The sequence below is a fragment of the Hemibagrus wyckioides genome, linkage group LG04 (assembly GCF_019097595.1).
Source record: "Hemibagrus wyckioides isolate EC202008001 linkage group LG04, SWU_Hwy_1.0, whole genome shotgun sequence".
Lineage (NCBI taxonomy): Eukaryota > Metazoa > Chordata > Actinopteri > Siluriformes > Bagridae > Hemibagrus > Hemibagrus wyckioides.
Window position 1 is genome coordinate 15,117,719 of NC_080713.1, and position 13,200 is coordinate 15,130,918.

A 13,200-nucleotide genomic window follows, 5' to 3' on the forward strand; every position below is an offset into this window, starting at 1 on the left:
TTCATCCAGTCTGCATGATTCGTCTTCTTTAGTTAGAGTCTTGCTCAAACTGAGCTGTCAGATCAATGTGGAGTTGGAGTCAGATAATTACAGAGTGTTAGCAGAGTAGTGTTAGATAGAGAGCTTTTTGTGCTGAACAGAATATTTTTCCATAGTGTACAGAGAGGACCAAACACGCTGCAGTGCAAATATCCTGGAGGAGGAATTATGCCCCTAGCCAGAGTGCTGGACAAGGCAATACACCATGAAGGCCTCCATCCTGAGATGCAGGGCAGCCATGACCATGCTAGGAGCAGACAAGATGGGGGGTGAATGATAGGGCCTGCAGAACTCCTACCATTCTTAGGGTGACCAAGGCTAATAGCCAAGCCATTTCCAGGGTCAGAAACCCCTTTGAGGCTGACACCACTGGCTCAAAGGGGGTTTAGAGCAGCCCCTATAGGACCACTGAGAGTTCTCAGGAAGGGAGATGTGGTCTGCAGAAAAGCCTCAGGCACCTGACAACATGCAAAAAATGAGAGACCACAGAACAGGCATGTGACTCATAACAATGGCTGCCACATATATCTTAATGTAGAGGGTGATAGGCCCTCAAAGAGGCATTTCTGCAGGAACTGTATTAACAGTGCAGTGAACTAGATTCTGATGATGCCAATTACACCAGACCTGAAAGACCAACACTCTCCACAACCTTGGTTGAGAGACCAGAGTCAAGGATCTGGTCCCCCTCAGAAACTAGACAAAGAGGTTCCAAATCTCAAGGCAGGTGTGAAGAATCACCCCCTGCATCTGAGAGAGCAGGCTCCTCCTCACAGGAATTTACCAAGAAGCACCATCCAGAAGTAATATTCCACAAGCCAGACTTAGGATGAGGAGCCATCAGTAACAGGTGGACACATGGCATACCCTGGCTAGGACTACCGTGAGCAGAGCTATTGTGGAAAACGTACAGATGAAGCCTCGGCTATATTTGCACCATGACATTCAGTCCCAGAGGGGACAGTGGGACAACTCTTCAGAGATGAAAGATGCCACTTCCGAGAGGCATTAACCTAGCCAGATGACCTTTATGGCAGATCAAGTTCTCTCTTGCCTGGCGGACCTGCCCCTAAGTGCTGGCCGGCCATCAAGATTTTACACTGGGTGGTTCAGACTGCAATGTTCACCTTTTTTCGTGCCTCAGCAGGCCAAGCTGGTTCCACTGGCTACTGGTTGACAGCCCTAGCGCCTCGCTGGCAACCAATGCAGCCATGGAAAGGTGTGGGCTGTCTGCTTTGTGGCATGGAGGGCTAAATCTGTGGCTTGGCATAGTTTGAATCTTATTAGTGAGCCCCTCACAGCAGACAAGCTCCTTTAGCAGGTCAGCCTGGTAGACCTGTAAAACCACTATTGTGTGCTGCCGGCTTAACCTGTGGCCATGTAGGCCTATAAGGGTTGACCTGGCCTGACAGGGCTTCAATGAGAGTGCAGACTTTCTCCATGCAGCCGATGAAGAGGAGAAACAGCTCACAAGTGTTTCTTTATCCCGAGGCATCACCACATAAACATGTTCATCTAGGCCCAATAGTTAGGCTGAATAGTTAGCAGTGGCTGAGGAAAACAAACTGGCAGATTAAGGATTATTCCACAAGCTCGACACCTCAGTGTGGATTTCTGTGAAAAATGCGAGACACCTGCATGAAGCTGGAAGGTGGCATGTCATCAGGTAGCAGTCTCAAGCTCAGAGTTAACAATGCTAACCTTTTATCAGGCAAATCTAAGCTAAGCTTTACAAAATCATATGTAATCCCCTCTAGGAGCTTTTTGAACACTACAGAATGCAGTGGCAATTCGGCTGCTGCTTGATCCTCGTTACCCACATCGAGCTCCTCAGAGTCTGATGTTGACAATAATAATAATACCTCATTTGGGTCAGGAGAAATCACAAAGCGAACTCCCAGAGCCATAGCAGAAGTATTAGAGTCAGCGGAGAGGATGAAAGAAGTGACTCATCCTTCTCTCATTCCATTTCTGCTAACTCAACCTGCAATCTCCATGACCTATGCCGACAACCTTCCTGGTCTTGCTGGTCACATGACCTCCTTAGCAAATAGATGGGTGTGATTTTACATAGAGCTTCAGACTCATTATCAATCAATGTAAATTGGGATTTTATGTGATAGACCAACACAAAGTGGCACATAATTCTGAAGTGAAAGGAAAATGATAAATGGTTTTCAAAATTTTGAAAAGTGTGGTGTGCATTTGTATTAAGCCTCCTTTAATCTGATGCTAAACTAAACCTAACTAAAATCCAGTAGATCCAATTTCTTTCAGAAGTCACCTATCTAGTAGAGTCTTTGTGTAGTCAGTATAAATATAGCTGTTCTGTGAAGCCCTCAGAAGTTTGTTAGAGAACATTAGTGAAGAAATGGCATCATGAAGCCCAAGGAACACGCCATACAGGTCAGGGATAAAGTTGTGAAGTTTAAAGAAGGGTTAGGTTATAAATAAAAGATCAGAAGCTTTGAACATCTCACAAAGCACTGTTCAATCCATCATCTAAAAATGGAAAGCTTAAAAGAAGGTCCTGTGCTCAGATAAGACCAAAATTAAACTTTTTGGCCTAAATGCAAAACATGATGTCTGGTGGAAAACTAACAGTGCACATTACCCTGTACACACCATCCCCACCATGAAATATGGTGGTGGAAGAATCATGTTGTGGGGTTGCCTTTCTTCAGCAGGGACAGGAAAGCCAGTCAGAGTTAATAGGAAGATGGATGGAGCCAAGGCAAGACAGGGCAATCTTAGAACAAAACTGTAGAGTTTGCAAAAGACTTGAGACTGGGGCAGAGGTTCACCTTCCAGCAAGACAATGACTCTAAACACACAGCCAAAGCTAGAATGGAATGGTTTAGATCAAAGTACAATAATACCTTGACTTACGAGTTTAATTCATTCTGTGACCGAGCTCGTAACTCAATTTGCTCGTATATCAAATTAAATTTCTCCATTAAAATGAATTGAAATGCTATTAATCCGTTCCAGACCCACAAAAACCACACCAATTTTTTTTGTTACGTTTTTTTAAATAAGAAAAATGTACTTTATAAATAACAAATAATGTATAAAAAAATAATAATACATCATAAAAGAGAATGTAAAGAAATAAACTGGTTTTATTAAGTGTATTTACATTGAAGATCAAACAAGCAACAAAAATACAAACCAGGGAAACAGAAACCAAAAAGATAAAACAGAGAACTAAACTGTTCTAAATCTGTGGTTACTGGCATGACTCTTTATAGTGCTCAGCCTAGCACAGGCAATTAGGGCTGATGTGCGGCACCTGTGCATGCCGTTATATATACTTTAGGTTTTTGTCAGTCGGCGTGGGGACATAGAATTTGGTATTAGGTTTACTTTTTAAAAGGCTTTATGTCTAAAGAGTCTTGAGAAAGTTATTTACTGGCATGGTAGACTGAGGATCAGCTCCTCTGCATTTATCATAGAGAACTTTGATCCCGACTTGGGGAGAGTATTGTTTGAGCCACCAAAGGCCTGCTTGTGTCAAGCGGGGCCCTTCCCTTCACCTCACAGTGTTTGTGTGCATCCTGATGCCACATTTGTGTGTTCTTCTCCATATACATTACATGGGTTGATAGCACAGTGGTTAACGTGTCAGAAAATCCAACACAGTGCCTAACCTCCCTGGTTTGTGCCCTGCTTCAGACAGTTTCCTAAGATTGTGTTCCTTTTTGCCTAATTCTGCCCATTATTCCACCTGACTCCCTGATTAAACTCTTTTATCATCCTCCATCTATCTGGATAAAGGGCCAGGCTTGGTGCTCCACACTTCTTTGGTACCAAGTCCTTCTATCCCCGTACACACACTTTTATCGCAGCCCAGATGCGTCAAGGCATCCACTCCATGGCTGCATATACCATCGAGTTTCGGACTGTGACAGCTAGCTTGGATTGGAATGAGAAAGCCCTCCAGGCAGCTTATGTACAGGGACATTCAGAGGAGTTAAAAGACGAGCTGGCAGCTTGGGACCCTACCAATGACCTGGAAGCCCTGTATGAGCTCGTAATATGCTTGGACAATCGTCTTCAAGAGAGAAGGTAAGAGCAACAGACACGCAGGGAAGCTCAACATAGGCATGCCTACAGGCGGCGATGCCTAGCCTCCTCTGGGATTCTTGAACCACCAGATACCCCTTTAGAACCTATGAAGTTAGGGGCCACCAGCTTACCAGGGCATGAGAGGTCTGCTAACCAAGAACCACTCTGGCCCCAGGGCTCAAGCCAGAGGCAGGCTGGCCACCCACACAATTCGTTAAAAGGCAAGGGTCCACCCAAATAGACGAGTTTGGGTTGGCCCTAAATGCAGCCCCTCACACATCAGGCCTGTTTCTATAGGCCACCCTTTGTTGGGGCAAGGGCAGACAAGCTGGCCTCCAAGTCTTTATTGAATCGGGGGCTGCAGGTAATTTCTTTACCAAAGAACTGGCCTGCTGGCTGGGCTTTCCACTAGAGGGTCTATCACATCCATTGCTGGTTTCCGCCCTGGAAGGGCGGCCCCTGACATCTGGACCAGTAATCTCCCAGACAGCCCCACGATCCCTGCATATTGGGCATCACACAGAGCTCATTACCCTATTTGTCACTAAGGTTCCAGAGCTCAGTCTTGTCCTAGGTTTCCCCTGGCTGCAGTTACATAACCCCCATATAGATTGGTCCACGGGGTCCATTTGGGGGCCTCAATGCCCTCAGAACTGCCTCAGGGGTTTCTGAACCTCACCTCCCACCACAGAGGAATCAGAGGACCTGGCCAGGCTACTGGAAGATTATTGGAACCTTCAAATGGTCTTTTCCATGCAATGGGCCCAAACCATGCCACCTCATAGGCCCTTTGATGTTTTCCCTTTCTCCTCCAGAGCAAAAAGCTATGGATGAAAATATCCAGGAGGCCCTATCCTTAGGGTTAATCCACCCATCCACCGCACCAGCAGGCGCAGGCTTCTTCATCAAGAAGAAAGATGGCAGCCTGCATTCCTGCATTGATTATCGTGGCTTAAATTCCATCACTCAAAAGGACAGATACCCCCTGCCCTTGATGAACTTAGCATTTGACCTCCTTTAACAAGCCAAGGTTTGTCTATCATCTTATCTGAATCAGGGCAGGGGATGAATGGAAGAACGCATTTATTACACCCTCATGAATGCCCTGGCGGTCTTCCAACGCTTCATAAACGAAGCCCTCCACAAGACCTTGAACCACTACATGTTCATCTACCTAGATGACATCTGGAACCCAGTTTATTATACCTCTAACATTGGGGTGGGAGCAGTCCTGTCCCAATGCTAAGGCCCTAAAGGAGAACTGCATCCCTGTGCATACTTCTCCCTCTGGCTGACTGCCCCTGAGAGAAACTATGGTGTGGGGGACCGTGAGCTCCTGGCCATTAAATTGGCCTTGGAGGAATGGAGACACTGGCTGGAGGAGGCTAGGCAGCCATTCCTCATCCTCACTGATCACAAAAACCTGACCTACATCCAACAGGCCAAGTGTCTGAATCTGCGACAGGCCAGATGGTCCTTGTTCTTCACCCGCTTTGACTTCTAATTGTCTTTTAAACCAGGGTTGAAGAATCTTTTGCCAGATGCACTTTCACATCAGTGGAACCCTCCATCCCCTGACCCCACCCCCCCAGCCCATAATTCCATCTTACAAGATAGGTTCAACTTTATGGTGGGGTTTGGAGGTAGGTGGTCCGCCGGGTGCCCCAACAGGAGCCAGATCCAGGGGTAGGCCCATCTGGCAAGCTTTATGTTCCTCGGTCTGCTCGGCTGCATGTTTTCTCCTGGGGTCATATCTTTCCCTCTGTGGGGCACCTGGGGGCAGTCTGGACGGCCTCGGTTCTGGTGGCCTGTTATGGACAGGGATGTCTGGGCCTATGTGGCAGCCTGCCAAACCTGCGGGCATAATACAGAGCCTTGGACCTGTCCACAGGGCCTGCTTCACCCTCTCCTTTACCATCTTGGCCTTGGTCTCACCTCTCTTTGGACTTTGTCACCGGCCTGCCAGTGTCTCAAGAAAGGACAGTTATCCTTGTGGTGGTGGACTGATTCTCGAAGGCCAGTAAATTTATTCACCTTCCCAAACTTCCCTCAGCCATAGAGACCGTGGAGCTCATCCTGCAGCATGTCGTCAGGACCCATGGCTTCCCTTCTGACTTGGTCTCGGATCGTGGCTCCCAGCTTGCTTTTGGAAAGCCTTTTGCCGTCTGGTGGGTGCCACAGCCAGCGTGTCATCGGGGTTTCATCCCGAATTGAATGGCCAAACTGAGAGGGTCAACCAGGACCTGGAATGGTCCCTCTGGTGCTTGGCCTCCTCCATTCCTTCCACCTGGGCTAAACACTTAATGTGGGTGGAGTATGCCCAAAACACACTCTGGCACTTGGCACACAGCTATTTGAGTGCCAGTTTGGCTATCCTCCAGCCATGTTTGACGAGCAGGAAGAGGAACTGGGGGTCCAGGCAACAGAAGAACTGGTGGGCCAGTGTCGCAGGATCTGGCAGAGGTCCAGGGCAGCACAGCAAGCTGCTGTCCAGAGAAGCACCCATGCGGCCAACTGCAAGAGATGCATGGCCCCCACATTCTGTCCTGGCCAGCGGGTCTGGCTGGCAACTAGAAATCTGCCACTGCGAGTGGAGTCCAAGAAATTGGCCCCTCGCTATATTGGTCCATTTAAGGTCCTGAGGCGGATAAATCCGGTGGCCTTCCGCCTGGAGATTCCTTGCTCCATGAGGATTAACCCCAGTTTTCACGTGTCTAGGCTGAAGCTGGTTCTCTGTAGTTCCCTGGCACCTACCACTGAGCCAGCTCCCTCACCCCCACACATCTTTGATGGGTGTCTGGCCTTTACAGTACGTTGGATCTTGGACTCCTGTCGCCACCGCTGGGGTGTACAGTATTTGGTCAACTGGGAGGGGTATGCCGGTGTGGCACATCATAAACCATCTCATCAGGGATTATCATAGGAGTCGGGGTGTGAGTCCTGGAATGTCAGGGGCCAATCCTTCGGGCGGGGGTACTGTAACATTGCGGGTGCCTGCTTAGGTAAATCTGCAGTTACTGACATGTCTCTTTATAGTGTTCAGCCCAGCACAGGCAATTAGAGCTGATGCGCGGCACCTGTGCACATCGCTATATAAACCATAGGTTTTTATCAGTCGGCGTGCGGACATAGAGTCTGTGCTAAATAAATTGAATTGAATTTATCATAAAAAACTTTGATCCTGACTCAGAGAGGGTATTGTTCGAGCCACCAAAGGCTTGCTTATGTCAAGCAGGGCTCTTCCCCTCACCTCACGGTGTTTGTATGCATCCCGACATGTTTCTAGCCACATTTGTGTGCTCTTCTACGTATACGTTGCATGGGTTAGCGCGTCGGAAAATCCAGACAGTTTCTTAAGGTTGTGTTCCTTTTCGCCTAATTCTGCCAGTTATTCCACCCGACTCCCTGATTAAACCCTTTTGCCATCCTCCATCTATCTGGATAACAGGCAAGGCTTGGGACTCCACACTTCTTTAGTACAGAGTCCTTCTATCCCCGTAACATAAACCTTGTACCAGGTACCAACACAAGGATTCAGCAAAAAAAAAGCACAAGACAGCAGGACTACATAGGGAGGGATATAGTGAGACATATGGAACAGGTGTGCAGAGGTGAGAAGGAGTAAAAGGATTGGGTGGGGCAAACACATGCACAAACACAAAATGTAACTAAGCGGAACATAACAACAATAAAGAAAGCCCTGCATGATCACCCTCTGGTGTATTGGCAGGGAACTGTCCTGCAGTCTGTGACAACCCCCGCACCCCATTCATTCTTTGTGAGTTATTAAAATGTCCCATTGTTTGTCTGCTTTCAGCTTCTTTCACTAAGTCATCACCTCACAGGCTCAATCATTCTAATCTGGGATGCCTTTTATGCCACCAGCTAGCTCACTTGGTCAACCCAATGACCCTGCTGGAACAGCTCTGTGCTTCTCCAGTTCCTCCAGACTTTCCCCCACCTCCATTCTACCGCATCTGACTACAGCCTACTACAGCCTTGTGCCAGTCCCACTGATACAATCCTGGCTGTCCTGTCACACCTCCTCACTTTAACCATCAGCCTCAGGTTAAATCTAGTCAGCCTCAGCTGGGACCTAGGCACCTAAATCCTGTGCTGAGTGTGTTTTATTTCAATTTTCCACATTAAATTACCACATTACCCTCTTTGAGGCTTTAGAAGCCTCACTCTACTCAAACATTGCCTTACAAACCCTATCCTCATCAGACACCAATTGGTAAATGCTTGGCAGACATACCAATGTGTTACCATAATTATTGATACAATTGAATAATTAGTTAAACTATTGCCAATAGTTTTCCTAAATATCTTATTGTCCCTCTCTTCCCCATATTTTCTCTAATAAGCACATATTCTGAACTGCTCTGTGAAATATGCTGATATCATTTAAAATCTAGTTGTTACTTTAGACATTAATGTCTGCCACAAAGCATCTGTGGGAGACATTAATATTCATTTAGATAAGTCAAAAGATACTCTGAGAACAGCAGATGTGTCCATCTTAGATTCAGTAGGTGTTAATCAGAATGTAATCGGGCCCACTCAAAATGGAGGTCCCATTCTTGATCTTATTCTAACATTCAGATTGATAACATTTTGATAATTTTACTGATAACATATTGTGGCAGTACATGCACAATCGAAGCTCAGCGTCTACCCAGAATCTGCAGATTATTATTATTATTATCTGTTCATACAGAACAGTCTAAGTTTAACATCATATAGCCAACAAGGGGCAGTTGGCTATATGATGGGGGCAGTGGTGGCTCAAGTGGTTAAGGCTCTGGGTCATTGACCAGAAGATCATGGGTTCAAGCCCCAGCACTGTCAAGTTGCCACTGTTGGGCCCTTGAGCAAGGCCCTTAACCCTCTCTGCTCCAGGGGTGCCGTATCATGGCTGACCCTGCGCTCTGACCCCAACCTCCAAGGATGGGATATGCGAAGAAAGAATTTCACTGTGCTGTAATGTATATGTGACAAATAAAGGCTGTTTCATTTTCATTCATTTCATTCATTCAGCAGGAACTTCCAATTAAAACACACCAACAGTGACATTGTCGACATTCGACTCATCCCTGCTGAGCTCTTCCTGGCATGGAGGAAGTGCTCACAGACAGTGATGAGACCATCAACAAAGACGGGGGGTTGAGAGCTAAGCTAAGGCTAAGACCACACCGGTTATCCTTATTTTTCTTGTGAATGTGTCGTCTTTGCTGAACAAAATGGATGAACTTTGACTTTGTATCGCCAAAAACAAAAGATTAAAAGTAGGGCTGGGCAACGATTAAAATTTTTAATCGCGATTAATCGCATTGTTAGACACAAAATTGAACAGGTAGCAGATCTATCTATCTGCTATTTTTGAAGATGGCGGCGTGGCAGTAGCACGCAGTGGCCATTCCGGAACCAAAACCCTCGACCGCCAGACGATATTACAGTACAGAACTCATGCAGTTACTAACTTGCATGATGATGTACTCTGCAACTTCGTGACCTCGGCTTGCTGAGAAGACCAGGCCTTCAGTCCTCGGTGTTGCCTGATGGCGGTGTTCGAGGAAGCGGAAGTGCGGAAAACGGGCGGGTGTCCGTGCTAGGCTAACAACAAACCCTAGCCGGCCGGCACTCCCTTCCATCATCTTGTCCAACGTCTGCTCCCTGGATAATAAACTGGACTACAACTGACTCCAGCGAACTACACGGCGTGAGTTCAGAGACTGCTGCGTCTTTGTTTTCACAGAGACGTGGCTCAGCGACAGAGTTCCGGACGCCGCCATTCAGCTAGCCGGGCTAACCGTGTTTCCGACAGGAATGCAGATCTGTGCGGTAAGACTCGCGGTGGTGGCGTGTGTGTTTACATCAACACGGAATGGTGTAAGGACTCTGTGCTTGTGTCTAATTATTGCTCATCGCTAGTGGAGTTTGTGACTGTTAGATGCAGACCTTTTTATTTACCCCGGGAATTCACCACCACTTTCATTATTGGAGTGTACATTCCACCCAGCGTTAATGCTAAGGAGGCTCTGTGTGAGCTGTACGGAGCTATTAGTGAGCTGCAGAATGCTCACCCTGACAGACTGTTTATCATCGCTGGAGATTTCATTCATGCAAATCTCAGAACAGTGCTCCCTAAATTCCATCAGTATGTGGACTTTGCTACAAGAGGGGCGAACACGCTGGATCTTGTTTACACAAACATTCCCGGCGCGTATCATGCGGAGCCCACCCCCACCTCAGCTACTCAGACCACATCTCTGTTATGTTGATTCTAGCATACAGGCCACTCGTCAGACGCTCTAAACCGGTTCTGAAACAGGTTAAAACCATCTGCGACTCTATTGACTTGGAGGAGTACATGGCATCAATGACCGGCTACATCGGGAAATACATTGATGACATGACCGTCTCCAAGACCATCACCACACGCTCCAATCAGAAGCCGTGGATGATTGCGAATGTGCGTGCTCTCCTGAAGTCGAGAGACTCTGCCTTCAGATCAGGGGACAGGGCGGCCTTAAAAATAGCAAGGGCCAAACTGTCCCGAGCCATCAGAGAGGCGAAGCGTGCGCACGCCCAGACGATCACCAACTACAGGACAACTTCAACTCCATCCATCCATCCATCCATCCATCCGCCATCTGGAAGAACTTTAAAATGAAAATGTCCTTGTAAAAGTTCTCTGCCTTTCTCCATGTTTGTTTATCTGCCAGTTATTTTCTTCTCTGGTTCCTGTGAGCACCGCAGCAGTCTTGCGGTCATCCCAAATGCTCTCATTGGTTGAGACGCGTGATGACGTTCATCCCAAGCCAATACAGATCAAGATGCCACCCCTCCCATCACCCACGGTTTGTCTGTATGTGTATTCAGAACTAGTGAGCAACAGACTTTCAAAATAATAATAATAAAAAAAAAACTGTGTTAATGCGTTATAAAATAATTGTTGACATTAATTAATTCATGAGTTAATGCGATAACAATGCATTAACTTGCCCAGCCCTAATTAAAAGACTTCTGTAAAGATTAAGAAAACATTTTAATATTTTGTTAATGTATGACTTGGGAAGGCAAGAAGGCAATGCAAAGCTACAAGATAAAGACTGAGGATCATTTCTCCAACTCCAATCCCCGGTGCACATGACAGGGCATCCAGACCATCAGTGATTACAAGCTCACCTACTCTGCTCCCCCATCCACTGATGTCTCCTTCTTTAATGAGCTAAATGACAACCAGGAGATAACCACCAAAACACACTGCAAACTACTAGCACCTTACACTTTCCACCACCTAGGTCTGTGCCACTCTGAGTCAGATCAATGTATACCAAGCTGCTGGCATACCCAGATGTGTACTCATGGCCAGTGCTGGACAGCTGTCTGAGGTTTTTACTGGTATCTTCAATCTGTCTCTATCCCAAGCAAATGTACCAACTTGCTTCAAAACCACCTACCGATGCCTCAGCAGTCCAAGCCAGAGTGCCTGAATGTCTACTGCCCTGTAGCACTTACACCCATAATCATGAAGTGTTTTGAGTGATTAGTCCTGGCACACCTGATCCTTGTTTACTACAGTGTTGCCCCTAGTGACAAAAGCACAGTTTTATGCATCCTGACCCTTCACAATAGCTAGCTTGGCAGGTAAAATCATTGCATGTAACAAATCTGAGATAGCTGTCCCATGAATGATTCTTGAACCATCTGCCCTTTGAAATCCCCTCTGTGCCCATATTGGGCCGAACACATGGCATACCCTATAAGCGTAAGCCGATCAGTATAAATTGTACAGTTTTTACTCATCCCTAAGTTTCATGCAGCTGTTAAAGCTTTAATCTCAGCTAACTGAGCAAAGCACGGCTGAGCAAGTGAGACCCCTGCTATTGTATCAAATGAAACTGGATCCCCCTTGGCTTCAACCACTGCGTATCCTGCCTCATTCACATTCTGTTCTTTTTGAGTCCTTGCAAAAATGCTAAATAGAAGAAAGTGCAGAAGATTGTTACAGCAGCAGCATGCCGGGAACTTTAACCAAAGCAGCCTTGAGGGTATGTTAAGGGCCCTAACTGCAGTAGCCAGCAGATGCGAAAATAGGAAGAATTTATGCTATAAATAACCATAGCAACAGATGCAGATGTTAGTCAAAAGGGCATGGCGTATAAATGGCATTAATTAGCAAGCAAAATTAAGCATGGGCTGAAGCTTAAGAGTATAAGTTATCGTAAGGGGAAAATGTATATATTTTTGTGAATGTGCAAAGACTAAGGAAATAAGGTGTATATATGGACGTTTTTTTTAGCAGAGGCTGAATAAAAGATTCGAAGCCAAATAAAAAAAAAGATTTTATGTACATGGAGCAAAAGAGAATCACAGAAGCAGAAATTTTCATAAGTCATGAAGCTCTATCACACTTTTTGGGTATTAATCAATTAGATTAGATAACATATAAAAGTAAATTGCAATTAAGTACATTTTGTGTTAGAACTTTGGCCTACTCATCCAAGCCTGAAGAAGTTTTATTATTTATCAGTTTGTTTAGTAAATAATAGGTAATTGGAAAAGACCCTGGATCACCCTGTTATGTGTCCACTCAGAGAGGCACTCTGACACGTCTTTTTCTTGGCAGTTGAGATGCATGTATTTTAGCCACATTTTCCATTCCTTACATTTCCTCAATTGTTAGTCCATCTAGTGTAAGTTCTTGAGGCTCTGTAAATCATAAGGTACTTTCCCTGAGATCCCAATTGTTTGTATTGCCTTACGGGTGATGGGAACCTATGAATCTTCCTTTCCAATACTCGAATATATAGCCTCAGTGTCGATCATGAAGGGAACCTCCAAGTCCCGACCATCTGACAACATGAAGGTTGGATCTTGTTCTGAGTGCAGTGAGGTGACATCAGTTCCCCCTCTGGCTTCTCTGGGCATCTTCAACTTTGATTGAAGGCTGGCCCCATCGGAGGACCACTCAACTGTCCTTCAGGTGGAATCCAGGGTTGCCACTGTTGTTGTCCCATACATTGGCTCCTTGGTCAGGCATGGGTCCCCTCAGCCCCAAAACCTGGCCTCTCATCTCAGCTCTGT